Source organism: Alexandromys fortis, unplaced genomic scaffold (genome assembly GCF_014885135.2).
Source record: "Alexandromys fortis isolate MF-2015 unplaced genomic scaffold, M_Fortis_MF-2015_v1.1 scaffold_318, whole genome shotgun sequence".
NCBI lineage: Eukaryota > Metazoa > Chordata > Mammalia > Rodentia > Cricetidae > Alexandromys > Alexandromys fortis.
The window spans coordinates 32,744-48,035 of record NW_026068194.1 but is presented as its reverse complement, the minus strand read 5'-3'; the positions used below and the strand labels follow the sequence as shown (position 1 = coordinate 48,035).

General features: G+C 38.8%; 1 long non-coding RNA gene across 1 annotated transcript in view; it reads right to left on the bottom strand.

The window, feature by feature from the left end:
• Positions 1-4,946: 4,946 nt before the first annotated feature.
• The window catches only part of LOC126492978 (uncharacterized), a 38,370-nt gene continuing 28,024 nt past the window's right edge, over positions 4,947-15,292 (bottom strand). The window contains exons 4-7 of the long non-coding RNA XR_007589725.1: positions 9,515-9,600; positions 7,607-7,774; positions 6,313-6,360; positions 4,947-5,981 (exon numbers count right to left, since the gene is read on the bottom strand). This is a non-coding gene — a long non-coding RNA (uncharacterized lncRNA). The remainder of the gene's footprint in view (positions 5,982-6,312; positions 6,361-7,606; positions 7,775-9,514; positions 9,601-15,292) is intronic.

Sequence of the window (15,292 nt, the reverse complement as noted above, 5' to 3'; positions counted from 1 at the left end):
AGTGGGAACTGGGGAGGGGGAGGGGAGATCAGTACAGAAGGAAGAGGGAGGAGAGAAAAAGAACACCAAGGGTGGTTGAAAAAGCCATAAGGAATGACATTATTTTTTATTTACCTAGAATTACATTCACATAATACAACCTATAGTTTTGTGCGAATGGCAGTTTTCCCTACATGTATTTCTGCACACCATATGCCTGCCTGATGCTGCAGACCAGAAAAGGGTGTCAGATTCTCTGGAGTTGGAGTCACAGATTATTGTGAGCTGTCATGTGGGTGCTGGGCATCAGATGTGCACCTCTGGAAGAGCAGCCAGTATTCTTAAGTGCAGAGCCATTCCTCCCACCCCGCATTTTACACAGTTTCAAATGCTTACTCAGTTTTCTGGTCCTATGTGTTTCTGTAAGCTCTTATGTAAATTCTAGATTGCTCATATAGGTATTTTTGTCCATGGATAGCCATTATATTGGTGATCAGGGTTGAAATCTGATAATTTTGCTGATAGTATTCTTTCATCGACTCTTGTGGTCAGAATAGCTTTATACATGTGTATTTAAGTCAGGAAATGTGCTGCTGCCCATTTTTTCTTGTTTAATATTTCAAGATCACTTGTGATTCCATATTCATTTTAGGATGAATATTTTAAGATGTTATAAGGATCTTGGTGGTAATTCCATGAATATGTTATTTGCTTTGGGTAATACAGAGTCTTCCAATCCATGAAAATATGATGATGTTTTTCCATCTATGTCTGTTTTTCATTATTTTTAGTCACTGTTTGAGTGCTTGCTTCTGTGTACATTTCTTTGATCTCTTTTGGAAAAATGCTTCCTAAATTATTTTATTGTTTTTGATGACATTGTCAATTGTTTTTGTTAGCTTGTTTTAGAGGCAGAGCCTCACTGTACAGCTCATGCTGTCGTAGACGTCACTGTGTAATTCTGGATGATCGCATTTTGTGATTGTTTTTTTTTTATGCCTAAGCCTCATGGTACTGTGATTACAGGCATGTACTCCATACTCAGCTTGCAAATGGAGGTGTGCTGGCAATGGGCACAGAGCTGCAACTGGCTTTTGCAGGCAGATATTTTGCTCATGACTTTGCTGTATTGCAGTATTTGTTCTAACATGTATTTTGTGGAATCTTCAGGATTTTATACTTAGAAAGTCATGCCATATATAAGCATATCATTTAATTTTTCAGCTTGAATGCTCTCTCATTAGATGTGTTTTCTAATTAGTCCAAATTGCTCTATATGAGCAATCTAGAATCTAGATAAGACCTTACAGAAACACATAGGACCAGAAAACTGAGTAAGCATTTGAAACTGTGTAAAATGTGGGGTGGGAGGAATGGCTCTTCACTTAAGAATACTGGCTGCTCTTCCAGAGGTGCCTTTAGCCTTTGAGCATTAAGTTATATCTTAGGTTTTTCATACGTGACTTTACTATGTAAGTAGTAGTAATAGTTGCTCACTGACCTTTTATTACAAAAACGTGTTGACTTTTATAAAGTATTTTCTGCATTAAGGCTTTGATTCTCCATTCCATTGATATGATGATATAATTGCTAAGTTTATGTATTATTTTGACTGACCAAAGGGTGACAATATATTTGGCTAGCCTCATTCTGGATGTGTTTTTTTTTTTTTTTTTTTTTTTTTTTTTTTTTTTTTTTTTTTTTTTTTTTTTTTTTTTTTTGAGTATTTTTCTTGTTTAGATTTAGATTTGGTTTTGGAACTAGCTCTGTAGACCAAAATTAAAGGCAGGACAAGTAAGACTCTGTCTTCTGGCTTACTGTCTTCACTGGTTCAGGCCTTCAAAGGTGGACTGAAGCTATGCCGTCACCANTTTTTTTTTTTTTTTTTTTTTTTTTTTTTTTTTTTTTTTTTTTTTTTTGAGTATCTTTCTGGGTGAGATTAACATTTGGATTAAGGACTAAATCCACTGAATAAAATTAAAGGCAGGACAAGTAAGACTCTGTCTTCTGGCTTACTGTCTTCACTGGTTCAGGCCTTCAAAGGTGGACTGAAGCTATGCCGTCACCAATTTTCCTGAATCCCCAGGTTACTCACCACTGATCCTCTTTCTCCATAATTATGTGGCTTTATTCCTTATAACAAATCTTGCTCTTTCCTTTCCTCCCATCTTTCCCTCCTTCCCCCCTCTCTCTGATAGATATTTACCATTGGTTCTTATCATCTTAGGGACCCTGGTTTAGCTAGATACAAAATATCACACTGTTTGGCTTTCATGAGTCATGAAAGAGAATATAAAACAAGTAGGCTTATTTGGCTTATTTGCTTATTTTTAGTTTCAACTCTGCCATAGGTTGTGTGTGTGTGTGTTAGATAAGATCATAAAATTACAGTTGGTAGTGAAAGTACAGAACCCTGAGTGGACCAAAATAGCCCTTCATCAGTTAATTGATTATATTCTGTATTCTTTCATCAGACTGTGGAAGAAGTTTCAAGTTTGTCATTATTTGTCTTTAGAACATGCATCTCTTAGTAGTGTTTTGTGTGGCTTGTACACACACACACACACACACACACACACGCCTTCTTCAGTGAAGTCTCACTGAGTATACGAACCACACATCAGATTTCAGGGTATGTTCGGTAGTAGATGGCCAAAACAAAATGAACTTAATACTAATTTTGTAGACATTTGATCTCATAATACTTTGTTTGAACTTTATTTTTGGTTTCACTGGTCTCTTGTTTGTGTATTTTGGTTTATGATTTTGGTTTCTTGTGTGCCAGTTCCCTATTTCTGTTTGTGTTTTAGAGAGAAAGGAATTGGTGAGGGTGTGTGTGTGTGTGTGTGTGTGTGTGTGGGTATGGAGGATCTGGAAGGAACTCATGGAGGGGAAAAGCATAATCAACATATACCGTATGAAAGAATATTCTCAATAAAAACGGCACAAATATCTACTCTACACACCGTGTGTGCACGTGTGCACTCTTTTAAATGTCATAACTCTTGCAGAATTTTATTCTACACTGTATTTACACTTTTACCTTCATCTATAAACTGCGGCCCCATTTGTCTAAAAACGACTATTTCTCTGCGGCTGTCCTAGGCAGCGTCTACTGCATCTCTCCCCCTAAGCTCAGATGAGGTGAACTAATGGCCAGTCCTTCAGGAACCCCTGGGACAAGGTGGGCTGCTCCAACCAAGGTCTTTTAGACTCAGCCCTGTAATTGGTTGAGGGGAATGCGAAACTGTTCCTGCATCTGCGTGTTGTAAATGCTGGGAAGCAAATACAGGTCCTCACCAAGAGCAGCCAGTGCTCTTAATCACTGAACCATCCCCACCCACTCACCAAAAAGTTTTGTCATTTGATTTCTGACTGGGGTGAGATACAATCTTTTTTTTTTTTTTTTTTTTTTTTGAGATACAATCTGAATGTCGCTTCCATTTGCATCTCCCTTTTGAGTAAATACGTAAGTACTTTTCTGCACACTTACTGGCCATTGGCACCTTCTGGAAAGCGGCTGCTGTCTGCATAGCTCACACTCACAGCGTTTAGTTCATGCACACAGGTATTGACTGCATTAGCTGCTCTTCCAGTGCCTACTTTCTGCTGATACTAACACTGAAATTTTCTTTACTTCTTAGAAAACTGTGTTTAATCATTTGGTTCATCTGTTCAACTCCCATTTGTTTTCAGTTGGTACTCTGTTTTCTATTTTCCTTTTCAACTCTCTCTACTCTCACCACTGTTTTCTTTCTCATAGTAGTTATTTTCCCAGCGCATTAATTCTTTTCCTTAGTTTGCTTTTTGTTCTAATAAAGATTACTGCCTGGATTGCTTTCCCTTTCCTTAAGGGAAATATTTATCAGTATAAATTTCCCCTTACCTCTCTTTTGGTAGCCTCTTTTGGGGTTAGTATGGTGTATTTTTATTCATCTCAATATTTTCTACTTTACTTCCGCATTTCTTCTGATTTGTTGCTCATTTAACCTAGTCTAGCCACCATGCTTTGCAGGAGTGACCTCTAGGCTACGGGCAGGGTCCCAAACCCAGGGCTCTGACTTAGTTTCATCATTTCCTCCTGTGCCACAGCCAACATCTAGGTACCCACAAGGAACCCTTTATGCTGCCCCCGCCACCCCACTCCATAGGCAGACTTTCTACATCCCCCTCCAGTGTCTAGCCTGATAAACCACTGACTCCCAATCTTTAACACCATATAAACTGGGCATGACTTTATCTCAGAACTCAGAAGGTAGAAGCGGGGGTGGGGAGTGGGGTGGGGGGTGGGTGGATCAGAAGTTCAAGGTCATCCTCAGCCACGTAGAAAGTTTAAGGCCAGCCTGAGATAGATGAGACCTTGTCTCAATTTCGTTTACTAAATTATTATTTGGCCAAGTTAGTGGTCTTATGAAGTTTTCTAATAAATCTCTTTAGTCAGACTGTAGAAACCATTCAAGAAAAAAGTTTAAACAGAATTATAGTAGTTATTTTCATATTCAATTTGTCATACGCATTATATTGACATACAATTTGACTTTGATGCGAACTGATACATTTCAGTGCATATTCCGAAATATCCTCCATCTTTACCTGTGCATCTTATACACACTGGGAAGGGCTTGCCTCTCTTCCAAGTAGGAAATGAAGAATGTTTGAAGAGGTGGTTAAAGGCTTCTAAAGGGACTGATTAAACTAAAACATGATGATCCTAAGCGCATGAAAAATTGGTGAGAGGGTTCAGCTGAAGCAGTAAGACTTGTGTTTATAAATGTAACGTACCATAAAAAAATAAATGTAACATATCATAAAAAATAAATGTAACGTACCAAAACTTTGTGAATTTGAAAGACATCGGGGAGGGGCATATGCGAAAGTTTGGAGGGAAGAAAGGGAAGGGGAAAGTGTTTTAATTACAGTCTAATCTCAGAAATAAATAAAAATTACACAAAGAAAAGAGACAGATCATCATTCTTTGGCTTACACGATGATGGCAGACTTTAATGGGATGAGTGAATTAAAAATGTACACGATGGAATCATACAAAGATGGGAGAGGGTAGGCTACAAGGGTGGTCAGTATGCATTATGTACATTTGGACAATTACTAAAGAACAAATTTGGTAAAAATATTTGGAAATAGAAAGTATATTTTGTTGTGAAAAAAAAAAAAAGAGAAAGAGGACAGCTATTGCTGGGCCTAAAACGTTGTGGAAGAGCATTGGTATTGGTTTGCAGCAAGAATTTGGAAAACGTTGGCCAACCAAACTCAAGAAAGCCTATAATGCTGCAAGTGACTTCAGGGGTGACTCTGTGATGGCTCAGTGGATTAGAATGCTGACCAATAACAGCTAGGCTGATGAGATTTCAGATAAAGATGAGCAATCTGACAGAAATTGTTCTACAGGCCACTCATGTTCTACTGTGGCCACTAATCTGGAGGCATCTTGTCCATTTCAGAGATTTCTGTGGGAAGCCTAACTTAAAGTTGACAGACTAGTTTATCTGCTAGAGGAAACTACAAAATATATTGCAGCATGTGGGTTTTACTGTCTGCTTCTAGTAGGACTGACAGAGTCAGGGCAAAGACAGTTCAGGGAGGAATGGTATTAAGACGTGTGGTTTATTGAAAAAAATAAGCACAAATAAAGTATCAGTCTAAGAGGATGTCTTAGTTCCTTTTCTTGTGGCTCTGATAAAACACCCTGACAAAAGCAACTTCTGGGAGAAAGCATTTATTTTGGCAAACAGTGTGAAGGGACAGTTTCCTGTGGCAGGAATGCGGGTGGCAGGAACTTGTCTACACGTTACATCTGCAGTCAGGAAGCAGATTACGATGAGCTTGGGTGTGCAGCTGCCTCTTTCCTTCTTGAGCGGTTCAGGACACAAGGTCAGGGAATGGCACCATCACGATGAGGCTGGTTCTTCTCACCTCGGTTAACTTAACCACAGTACTCCCTCCCAGGCCTGCCCAGAGGCTTGTCTCTTAGTTGGTTCCAGATACTGTCAAATTGATAATCAACACTAGCATCATAGATGGTACAGTTGGAATCATTAGTGCCATGAAAAGTTAAAAGGAAAAATAAATCAGCTTGGAAATTTAGAATACAGACTTCTGTACATTTAAAGAACAGGTCACATGTTAGGAAAATCATTTGAGGAAACACAAATTAGATTCTGTGAGACACAGTTTGAGGTTAGTTCTTCATAATAACAGAAAGCAAGTGTTTTGCAATCACAATAGGAAATATTCCTCGAAAGTGTCTCAGGAATTAGTAGGTAAAAAAGGTACAAATTTAATTTTTTTTTAAAAAAAGAAATTATTTAGAATTACCTGGGGTGGAACTTTTTAGCTCACAAGATTGTCTTCTTCCTGGTTTTTCTTTGGTAAAAAAATAACATAATTTGAAAACTGATTGTTGTTGAAGCATGCTTATTTGTCTGCATAACAATAAAATAGCTTTTATTCTGTAAAAAGTTGATACACTTATACAATGTATATTGATCTTATCCTCTTAGAAATGATGGTTCTAAGAGTGTGAAAAACTGGCGTGAAGGTTCAGCTGAAGCAGCAAAACTTGTGCTTGTAAATGTACCGTGCCAAAACTGTGTGAGTCTGTCCGGGGATTGGAGCAAAGCATTGTCAGAAGTGCAAGGACATAGAGTGGTTGCTAATCTTTCATAAAAGCGATATCCATAGCCTTAGATATTGATGAATGATTAAGCAATAAGAAAAGTAACCTAGGATCAATTAATTGTCTGTTTTAAGGGGGATGGCCTCAAAGAAAATTAGGTAAGAATGAAGTAAAGACCATTTTCTGTAATGCATAACTTCTGTATGAATTTATCCATAATTTACTCGATTGGGGAGGACACAGCAGGGAAAGTAGACAACATATCCACAATAAACAAGATGTGAAAACAATTTAAATGTCTGGTGGATGAATGGATAAAGAAAATAAGGCAAGCACAGAAAGACAAATGTCACATAATATCACACATATGTAGACCCTAAAATAGTTGATCATATAGAAGGTGGTTATGAAGAGGTTATGGTGGTGAATGGTTGTTAGGTTGGTCAAGGGATACAAAATTTCAGCAGTAAAATAGGGTGAGTAAGTTCATGAGATCAACTATGCTATACAGTGTCTATAATTAACAATACATTATGTTCTTGAAAACACTAAGACAGTAAATGTTAGGTGTTCCTATTACAGAAGGGCTAAATATAGGAGGTAATAAATACTAATTACTTAGAGTTAGTCATTTTATTATATATGTGTGAAATATAATGCATGTTTCAAAACATGCTGTACACATAAATGTAAAATTTTTAATTGTGGATTTGAAAAAATAAATCTGATTAAAGTGGCATGAGAATACCTAATTCCTGTGAAGGAGTATATTCTTATACTAATTATTAGCAGCTTAAAGCAATGCATATTTATTACCTCACTTAATTTAAATCAGGCACTCAGGCAAGCCTTAATGGGTTCCTCTTCATCAAAGCTTTATCAGATACTAGTAAATTCATGACCAGATAATAAAGCATGATGTTCTTAGAAAGATTCAATTCGTTGCAACCTGCTAGAGCCTCAGTTAGTTGGTGATTTTTGTCTAGACGATACCTGCATTTCCTTCTGAAGATGTGAGCCTCTCTATAGGATACAACATGACAAAGTTCTTCGTCGGAATGAGCAAATGCGAGACCAGAAGTCTGATCGTGGCAGAAGGCACAGTCATATGATAATCTTGGAACTGGCATTTCATTATTTTTGACATTAGAAGCCAAGTCACTAGGTCAAGCATGTATTGAAAGGGAGAAAAATTTATAGAATATCACTAACATGAGGTAGAATCCTTGAGAATGAACAAAGACATAAACACCATCGATTGGTCTACTTTCCAGAGCGTCACAGTAAATGAAAGATTAGATCTGTCCTAGATGAGTAATGATTGAGAAAATTCTACATCGGTACTTTGTCAGAAGTACTGGTACTAAAGCATACTACTATGTTATCAATGAAAGAAGGCGTTATCTGGAGATAGGACTATGTCTTCCCATGAATAAAACATTTACAAAAGGATAGAAGTCTCTTAATATATCAATTCTGATTGCTCTCTTCTGGAGTGAATCAACCTTAACACAGAAACAGAGAATCCTCTCCTGTCCCATGTCATGAAGTAGACTCCAACTTGGATATTCTAAGTATATAAGTGATGCATCATTCAACCCAGAGACTACTTATATCCCCACAACAAATGATACTATGACATAGCATTTAAGTAGTGTCTTCTGAAATCTGTGTAGCATCTTTACTCAAATAAAATGTTAGCAACTGTGCCAGGGACAGGGTCGCAATGTGTCAGATAATAATAACATTTTATTGTAGATATATAAAAATTACCCGGAGCTGCAGGTAATTAAATGTAAAACAAACATTAATCAAAAATTAGGAATAAATGGGTAAATTAACTCGAGGCTGGAATAGCCTTTTGGGAATTTTGAAAACCATATATTAATTGTACAAAGCAACGAGCTTCACTCTGACATTGTCATCTACAAAAGTATATAGAATCTTAGAAAGCCAAAAACTCTAAATGAGTCGATAGTCACGATTCATGTATTTTGCGGTCAATTTGAAAACATTTACACTGATGACATTTTAAAATAAAATCCCATTCTTTGTTAAGGTAAAATTATGTCATTTGCAGGGAAGTGGATGCAAGCGAAGTTATCATATGACATGAGTTTACTCAGACTTTAAAAGTGTTTCTGTATCTAGATTTTATCTAGAAACATGACATAATGTATGTATATGTGATATTAAATTAGAAAGGGAACTGATGATGAATAAGAGGGACTGATGGGAATAGGCAGGGCCAGAAAGGGGAGTGGCATTGGATTAGGGAGAACATGGTTCAAGTCCATTTTATTGATTGGTTCGTCTATGAAGCACTTGCTTTGCAAACATGGGGACCTGAGTTTGATCCCCCAAATTTACCATTTAAAAAAAAAGTATGGAAGCATGTGCTTGTAATCCTAGTGCTGGAGAGGCAGAGGCGGGAGGATTCTGGGCCTTTCCAGCCAGCCATTCTAGCTAATTTGTGAGCTTCAGGCCAACGAGAGAGCCTGCTACAAATGTGGTGGGTAGCATTCTTGAGAATGACACCTGAGATTGTACTATGGTCTCCACATGTACATGGACATACAGACTCACACATGTGTGCAAAAGTATGCACGCATATATAAACACACATGCACACAAGTATGCACACAAGCATAAAAAGTACAATATCAAATAAACAAATGACAACATATCCTGGTATGGATGTGGGGAAAAGAAATCAACTTATACACTGCTTGGGGAAGTGGAAGCCGGCATGACCACTATGGAAATCAGTGAGGGGGTTCTCAAAAAATAGAAAATAGATCTACTACATGATCCAGTTATACCACTCCTGGATTACCCAAAGGATCCTATATCCTATTACAGAGATACGCATTCATCTATATTCACTGCTGCTTTACTCACAATAGCCAGGAAATGGAAACAGCCACGACATCCATCAACTGATGATTTGATAATGAAAATGTGGTACACAATGGAATATTATTCAGCTGTTAAAAGAATGAAATTAACAAGTAAATGATGGAGCTGAAAATAATCATTCTGAATGAGGCAACCCAGACACAGAAAGATAAACATGGCATGCTTCTTATCATTTCTAGATATTAGCTTTGAACATTTAGATAGTGGTAGTTCATTTGGAACACCCAGAGAGGTCAGGAATTTAGTAAGGAGTTATTAGGAGGAGGGCCTTTCAAGAGAAGGGGGTTAGAACACAATGCTATAAAAAGTTAAAGGTGTATAATGGAACAAGAAGCATTACATTGCAGTGGAACATGGAAGGGGAGGGCAGATGATAGAATATGAGGAGGGATAGCTAACATTAAATGCCTTGTGAAAAAGCCATAAGGAAATCTATCACCATAGACGTATCATAAGATATAGCCATACAGATATATAAAGTCTTGTTAGAATTTTCATACAATAGAGGTACAATACCCCAAAGAGACATCTCATGTTAGCAAACAAATCCCCAACACCAGGAATAGGTTACCTCTTTTTAAGTTGTTGGCCAATGGGGGTCACATAGTCCTCCCCCCAGAATAACAGACAATTCTAGTACTCTTGACTACCCTCCAGAACTTGCTGATTACGGCCTGACTGTTACAGACACTGCACATTTGAGTACCCGAACATGGAGAAATCACGGTGGTACTCACCTGGAACCTTCATCCCTATTGGCTGACTTTGATGGTGCTGGAAGGTGCTATGCCTACTGCTAGAAGAGAAAAGTAAACCCACAGTACCAGCCATCTGTGAAGCTACGAGGACTGGTCTAACCAGATATGACCTCTGGTGTGATGGTGGCGCAAATGTTATGAGAGTAACTAACCACTTTCCGATCGGATCTAAGTCCTGTTCCATGAAATGCTATCCATACCTGTCACCATTAAAAAGGCCAAAATCCTGAGTTAGATATGTCCTAGGGGAGAACCCCGTACTATTATTCTGCTAAATGGACAATTCTTAGTGACTTTTTTTTTTTTTTTTTTTTTTTTTTTTTGCTATTCCCATAGAGCAGAGCTTCTCTTCAGCCCTCATCAGGGAAGCTTCTCCTTATGGCAGATGGCAGTTAACACACAGACTCCCAGCTAGCCAGTGTGCAGAGAATAAGAGACTGTGTGGTGCTAAGCACTAAAGGGGTTTACATATTACACACACACACACACACACACACACACACACACACACACACACGGCCAAGGCTCAGGGATCTTTGTGGAAGCAGTAGAAGGAATCGCCAGAGGTGGTCGATAACATCAAGGAAACTGTTTTCCAGATACAACAGAGCAGTTAGTTGTACATATGGACTTCCAGCAATTGTGACCGACTGACTGCACAAGCTCCAGCCAAACAAAATCCTAGGACAAAGATGGGAAGGTGGGCACAAAATCCCACCAGTAGCTGAGGCGAGAGAGTCAGTTCTCTTAAATGAAGCAAGGTTGACCACATACCACTGTAGACCACACTCTGGAGACTAGCTAGGCTGCGCAGACTGACCTGTAACGAATACACTTGGTAACTTCAATAACCCAGCAAATATGCAATGGCTTCCAATCATCCTAAGGCCTTCTCAACCATGGTTTCAGATTATCCTGCCTATTTAAAGTCCAAGCTAGGAGATATGTCTTAGTCCATGGGGCAGACATTCTATATCAGTATCAGAACAGATTGCAAAGGGCAGTTAATCTCCTCCCTAACGTCTATCCATTGTTGTTTGACATACTTGCCCGCAGAGGAACGCAGAGGTGGTTACATTAATCAGTAACCCCCCACAGGCTGACCTTCTACCCTTAGTATCTCTATAAGCCTTGACATGAGAATCAAACATCTTGACTGTGGTCTGGAAGCAGAACTGCTCCTGCAGGAGCCTACCAGGAGACACATCTGTCTGTGACTCTGAAGACAGAACAGAAGCCCTTTGTCTCGGTTATACATGCAAATAGCTGCTACTCAGTTTTTAGCCCCTCTCAGTCGCATGACTGGATATGTCCCCAACCCCATGCAGTGACTCCATGCAACACTGTCAGGCACATGGAAGAAAGCATACCCATTTGTGCATGCAATAAGAGGCCCACGGACCCTTGTGTGAGTGCCAACACTGGGAACTGACCTGAAATTCCCAGAAAAAAAAAAAAAACAATAAGAGCCGCACCTGTGTTAGAGAGTATATGCAGTTAAACGACTAAGGAGAGTAAAAGTGCGGCAGACCAGAGCCACGTTGCTTTGAGCTACTTTTGACTTCTTTGAAGACTGTTCATTGCCCCCTCCATGTCTGACCTAACACTTTTGTGACTACCAAACTTTAAAATGTGTTCTGAGCAAACCACTAGCTTCCAGCTACACAAAAGCTAAGAATGTCACCAGCTATCACCTGAGGCCCACAGCAAGCTTGAACCTGTCTCTCTGATGTGCCAATGTACATCAAGTGTCTTGAGGTACAACTTTGTTCTGTTACCATAAAAAAAAAAACTTCATGAAACCGTTAACGTAGTATGCCATGGTATTTAGGGTAACAAGAATCTGTGTTTCCAGATTCATATTTGGCTCCAGAATAAACTCTTATTTCCTTTGAGTTGAGTGTTATGATTTGTGTCAAGAGGTCCAAGGTATTACTACAAGACAGTCCAACCCACTCTGATAACAGACACAATCCACATTTAGTAGATCAAGAAGTTATGTTAGTTTTCTCATTGCTGGAAAAATACATTGGGCAAAAAGTGTTTTGAGGAGGAAAGGCTGATTTTGGTTCATTGATAGGAAGGTATGTGATTGGGACTCCACATCTCCTTATAGATTCATCACTTCTGCAAAAAGGAAGGATGCGGAGAAAGGGACGAGTGCCAGTTCTCAGCTGCCTTTCCCCTTCTCCCCTTGTAATTCAGTCCAGCCCCTGCCCGATCCCATGGGATGGTGAATTACACAGTCAAGGTGTGATGTTTTGCTTTAGTTAATTCTCCCTAGGAACTCCCTCACAGATACATCCTAATGCATGCCTCACCAGTGTACTAGCAATTTTTAGATTCCAAATTGTTGCTAAAAAGAGGATTAATGGGCATTCTAGCCCACTAACCACAGCCCAAACTGTAAACTCAGCTGGAACTCATATAGCAGGACTAGGGTATTTCTCCTCTGTCTGTTGGTCTGAGGTCCTTAATTCTGAGAGACTTCTTTCTATTTTCTGTGCATGGCCCTCTCTGCCTTCAAAACCAGCAAGTTTTGAATCATTCTCATGAGTTGTATTTCTTCCACTTACCCTTCTGCTGCTAAGACAATGAAACTACTTTGAAATGGCTATTCTGGTTCGGTCACACATTCCTGGGTAATCTTAAGGTCAGCTGACTCAGGTCTTAAGTTACATCTGTAAAAGTCTGCCCAGGGAAACCTACACTAATGTCTTATTGAGTAATCTGAGAACGGAAATTTTGTAGGGCAGCTTTAGCATCTTCCTTCTTAGCCTCAGAAATTCACATCCATAGAACATAGAAATTATAAGGCATCCTCATTTAAAGTCCCGAGTTTTTCTCCACAACATTATCAATTTAATGTTCAAAACCCATCAAAATCCATTTAGCTCTAATGTGCCGAATTATACCATCTAAGTCATGGACATGAGATATTGTCGGAGGTCCGGATCCAGTCTCTGAAGCATACCTTTGAGAACACGGTCCTTCTCTGTCTGTGGCCATGTGAAACTGAAGAGTTGTGTTTGCTACCAGCACTCTCAGCTTTCAGTGCTCAGGTGTGTGTGTGTGTGTGTGTGTGTGAAGGTTAGAGGACAACTTGCAGGATTTACCTCTCTCTTTCTATCGTAGGGGGTTCTAGGGATTTCACTCATGTCGTTAGGTGGCAAATGGCTTCATCCACTAATCTCTCTCATCAGCCCCTATGTCCTTTTATTTAAGGATTTTTTTTCACATAGCACAGTTTTGTGACATGTATTGCTATTCGTTCTGTAGCTAGCACATTTTTGTATCAAGTATTGCTATCTATTCTCAAATATCATGTTTCTTATTTGTAGTATATTTCTGTTTCCATTTAATTTAATTACAATTATTGATACCTTATAGCTTTAGTCTGAAATTTTACTTCTGCTATCTTTATTTCTCTGTTTTTTTCTGCCTTTCTATGGGTTCCATTTATATACAAATATGCTACTATTTCATTAATTCAAACATAATTTGTAAGAAAATATAAGTATATGTTTCAATAGGAGTGTAATCCCTGGTCTTGGTACCAAATCATCATATATGCTTGCAATGAAAAAGAAACTTTCAAGTTAAATCATTTGTAACCAGTGCTTTAATCTCAGGGGTTCTCCTAAACACTAAAAATGACAGCATGAAGGGAGAGGAGCCACTTGCATACTAACTCACAAACTCAGCTCCACAAGAACCTTCGAATTGGAAGGACAATAGTCTTTTGAAATCTCAAATTTCCAATGAAAGACTATTACAAGCAGCTATGTATTCCTATGTAGCAATCATATTAGGAACCTATGACCTAAACAGTGGTGAAGTGTCATTCAATTTGTTGGATTCTATGCAATTTATAACTAGGCAACCATTGCGCAGAGTGAATACTAATTGGATTTTTCAACAAAACTTGGCTGTAGTCAGTGATTCAACTTTATTTCTTGGCTGTGTTCACAATAGCTTTTAAAGAGCACGTAGCCTTGATCCTGCTGCACCTATTGGTTTTGTGGGAGCCTAGGCAGTTTGGATGCTCACCTTACTAGACCTGGATGGAGGTGGGTGGTCCTTGGACTTCCCACAGGGCAGGGAACCCTGATTGCTCTTTGGACTGACGAGGGAGGGGGACTTGATTGGGGGAGGGGGAGGGAAAGGGGAGGCAGCAGGGGGGAAGAGACAGAAATCTTTAATAAATAAATAAATAAATAAATAAAAAATAAATAAAGAGCACTTAGCCATCCACAACTGCATACTACAACCTAGCTATGAAAGAAATTAAATCTCTGTTCAATGGCTGCCATTTTGTTTCAGCATGTCACACTTTAGGCTGAGCAGGACTTAGAGGTTTAGTTCAGTCTGTGTGAAATTAAAGTTCATAGCAAATCCAAACTTCCTTAAGGAAACACTGTAAAGTAACAATATTTTAAATATTACATGCCTCATATACACAATTTAAAACCACAAGGAATTATATTCTATGGGGTTTCTGTTCCAAGAGACAAACCTGAGTAACTAAAATACCTCAAAATGAACTAAGCTTATGAAATTTCAAACAAAACTTAAGTTTTCTGTCTATACTCCTGTTGAATGAAGTTATTTTCTTTATACCAGCTCTCTTCAAAACTGTTCTATTCCTTTTTATTTTACCTGGATGGGCTACCAGACCTAAAGTAGACTGTGGACAGCTGTGACTTTATCTCCCAAGGCAGTGACCTCTCTCTTCTATCTCTGGGTATAAGAGGAGAGAAAGTTCCCAGGTGAGAAGAAAACTAGAGGAAGAAGATCCCAAGCCCAGAGTAGCCACTCTCCCTTCCTCCCTCTCAGGGCCTGGCTCAGTATTTTAAAACGCATTACATTTGTTTATGCTGTGGAACATTTCTTTAATGATGTAAAGATGTGTTGCATTCTTTTATGTTGCATTTGTTTAACTCTGTGAAGCTGGGTACTTTGCCTGGTCTAATAAAGAGATAATGGCCAAAAGCAAGGCAGG